This window comes from Rana temporaria, chromosome 4, assembly GCF_905171775.1.
Source record: "Rana temporaria chromosome 4, aRanTem1.1, whole genome shotgun sequence".
Classification (NCBI taxonomy): Eukaryota; Metazoa; Chordata; class Amphibia; order Anura; family Ranidae; genus Rana; species Rana temporaria.
The window spans coordinates 55,500,837-55,504,364 of NC_053492.1; the positions used below are offsets into that span (position 1 = coordinate 55,500,837).

Here is a 3,528-nt window from a genome sequence, read left to right on the forward strand (position 1 = left end):
AAGAAGAATGTGTGAATTGGGTGCTAAGCAAGTTGTACTGTGTTTTGCTGTATGACCGGAAAATGTTGGGAGTGGAGGAGGCGAATGTTTTTTTTGGAATTTTGGGAGGTGGAGGTTGTGATGGGAGGGGGTGGGAAATGTTTTTATTGTTTGTGTTTAATGTTGTTCTTTTAAACTGCTGCGGTTTTATAAAGATACTTACCCGAATGATGATATGAACGCTGCCTGATCTTTTGAAAGTTTTCTTGAAGAAGTCTTGAGTATGCGATTCATGCTGAAGGGAAAAAAAAAAATCTGTTCTTATCAGTTTAATATCTGATACGTCCCCTATCTGGGGACCATATATTAAATGGATTTTTAGAACAGGGAGATGGAAGAAGAGCTTGCTCTGTCCACTCCACGCATCAACCTGGTATTGCAGTACCTCCAGGACCGGTGCGCCCCTTTCTTATTTAGTTTCCAAAAACAGAATTGAATGGAAAATCATCCACAATGTTTGTTGCTTAACCTCCTCCTTGCAATAAACTGGCATTAACCCTTGTGTCTTTGTCTTCATTGCTTCTTGTCACTTTCTTGGGGGAAGGAAGAAGGTTTTTTGCTGCTCGCCAAATTACACTACTCTATGAAGTTACCTATTCTGGAACACCTAGATTTAGTCAGTGCACCAATTTCGACAAGACAGCTAGTGTTCTACTCCTCGCTGTACTAAGGCCCAAAATGAAGCCTTTAATAGCAGTGACCGCCCTGCCAAACAAGGGGGCTGAATTTGCTCCATTGCTGCAGAAGCTAGCTTGAAAAGTTTTTACTTTTTATCTGGAGAATCCCTTAGTCTTTGACTCCCTCTAGTGGCTCTTGTTATTCGTCCACGTTATGTTAACTAGGAGGCAGGCCCATGCAAATGATTTCCCTCGTTATTAAACGTACACGAGGAGCAACGATGAGCACCTGAATCTGTGCAATTCTTGCTTGGGGGATGACTCAAGGTCAGAATGGGCTCCAGCAGTGTTGGGCAGGTGTCAGAGAAGGGGGGATTGGCCAGTAGACAAGGGATTAGGCCTGTAGGCCAGCGACACCCGTCTGGCTGCGGATTCACACCTCTGGACAGCCTAGACCTGGGGGGAAGGTCGAGGGCTGGGCACAGGCAAATGGGCAACTCTCAGCGAGCCCGGGAAGCTGCTCGCTCGGAACAGAGAATAATTGGGTATCGCTTCTCTGCCTTTTGGCTAAGATCCTCGGATCTGAACCTTAAGGTCTCTGACAGTACCAGTCACACTTGGCCTGGGGGTGTTTCCTTAATTGGTACATCTCCTGCTGCTATTGGGTGGGACGCTACCTGACGTTCACGAGTTGCGATCGCCTTGCTAAGCCTTCCCTTCGGGGTTGGTGGAAGCCTAGTTTTCTTGTTTAGGAGGGAGGGTGGTCATACCCGAGCCCCGGAGGGCCAAGTGTGGACTTAATTTTGTACAGAAGAAGATTAAAATGGAACTTTTTGGGATGCCTCACGAAAGTATTTTTTGTGTCCAGTCTTTTCTGCCCAGTTGATTTTTTGACATCACCTTTTATTAAGCAGAATGACCTAAAGACCTGCCTTCTGAGGAGATACGAGAAGTCGGAGGACCCATCCCTGTTGGGTATCGACTTCTTACAAAGTACAGAATCAAAGAAACGTACCCCTCTAACGGTGCAGATGTACAACCCCTTTGTGGGAGAGGAGGAAATCCATGCTTTTCTCCAGCGGTACTGCTCTCATCTATCTGTTGGGGTTAAGCAGCAAAATGTTTTTGGTACATTCAATGGGCACCGGAAATATTATGTGGAGTTGATCACCCACCACAAGCCTTCTCCATCGGTCACAACCGTGGTGTATTATGGTACCCTGGGCAACAGCAGTATTGCCGCAATTGTTTCTCTTTCGGACACACAAGGGATCATTGCGAGGCAGGGCAGGTATGCCGGAACTGCTACAAGGCTGGGCACAAGACTGCGGAGTGTCAAGCTGGAAAAAAAATTCACTATTGTCATAGTGAACAGCACCTTGCCAAGGATTGCCCACAGGGTTATCAGACTCCTTGGGAAAGGGCAGCAGCTTATGTGAAACAAAGGGCAGAATCTGACGCTGTAAGTGGTGACAAATGTATAGCGGAGGGGGCAACAGGAACTGGTGATCCTGCCAGTGGGAAGGTCCCAGCAGCAACATCAGCTGCAGTGGTGACTGAGGATCCGGTGGTAGGGGAGGTTCCAAAAAGCGCTCCAGCTGAGATGCAGACTAATTCCTCAGTAAGTGGGGAGGTCCCGGAAACTCCAAATCCCGATGACGCTGTTGCAGAGACTGGATCCCCAGCAGTTGGGGTATCAGTATCAGAGCCTGCAGCAGCAGAGGGTGGGAGTGAGGATGAGATGGACCTATCCCAGGATACCCTTAAGAGGAAGTCGGAAAGTCCAGAAGGGGGAGGGTCCTCACAGGTCATTGAGGACTTCCCTAGTCCAGCCACACTGGTAGTGGATTCAGATAATTCCTCAGAAATATCAGCAGAGTCTGTTGTGAGTTCTGGTAAGGTGGAAATCAAACGGTCTGTGGCAGGGTATGGAAAAAAACAAACAGTTATGGCAGGGGTGAAGGATGAGAGTAAGGTCAAGAAAAGCAAACTGCCTAGAGCAAAAGGAAAATTGGCTAAAACTGATACTTGATTTTTTTTAAACCAATGTTTACTGGTTTTCCTTTTCTTTCTTTAGTATAAAATGGTGAAGGTATCCTCTCTTAACATCAGGAGTATCTGTTCGGGACCTAAAAGGGCTGCTGTGCTGAAATACCTGTCCTTGGTACAGAGTGATGTTATATGTGTCCAAGAATGCAACATACAAGAGGAATCTTCAGAGGATGTATAATCACATGGCCCCGTAATCTGGTCGGCGGGTAGTAAGAGAAATGAAGGGATAGGAACTTTATTTAAGGGGTGGAGGTTTAAAATTTTGCACAGTACTCATATTAAAAGAGGAAGAGCTCTATTAGTTAAAGTTGAGTTTGATGGTTTTATTTTTAGGGTGTTAAATGTTTATGCCTCTACAAAAAAAAAGCTAGCGTTTGGAGCTTTTTGAAAAATTACAATTATTTTTAGGTGGAAGAGAGCCTTTTTGTTGGTATAAGGGGATTTCAACTGCATTTTGGGGGAGGGTGATAGGAGGGGTGGTCGGGTTGGTGGGAGTGGGGTTGGAGGGAGTGGTGGTGGTGTGAATGGTGGTGTGGATAGATCCGGAAAAATTCTGAAAGAATTATGTGTGGATCTAGGTTTGGAGGATGTGGGAAAAGGAAAAGGTTTTACTTATTTTTGCTAAAGCCTGCTCACAAATTGATTTTTGTTTCCTCTCCAGAAATCTTAAGCCTATCTCTTTTCCTGACACAGCATATACGTATGGGAAGGCTCTGCCTCCCTGCCCAATCAGGACCGGTTATACTATAAAAGTAGGTCTCCTCCCTTACCGCAGTATTCTCTGTTTTTTCCTCACTGCTACAGGCGGTTATGCTACTGC

General features: G+C 45.9%; 1 pseudogene; it reads left to right on the forward strand.

Annotated features, from left to right (window-relative positions):
• The first annotated feature begins 228 nt into the window (after positions 1-228).
• On the forward strand, positions 229-446 carry LOC120938641 (annotated as a pseudogene).
• The last annotated feature ends 3,082 nt before the right edge of the window (positions 447-3,528 follow it).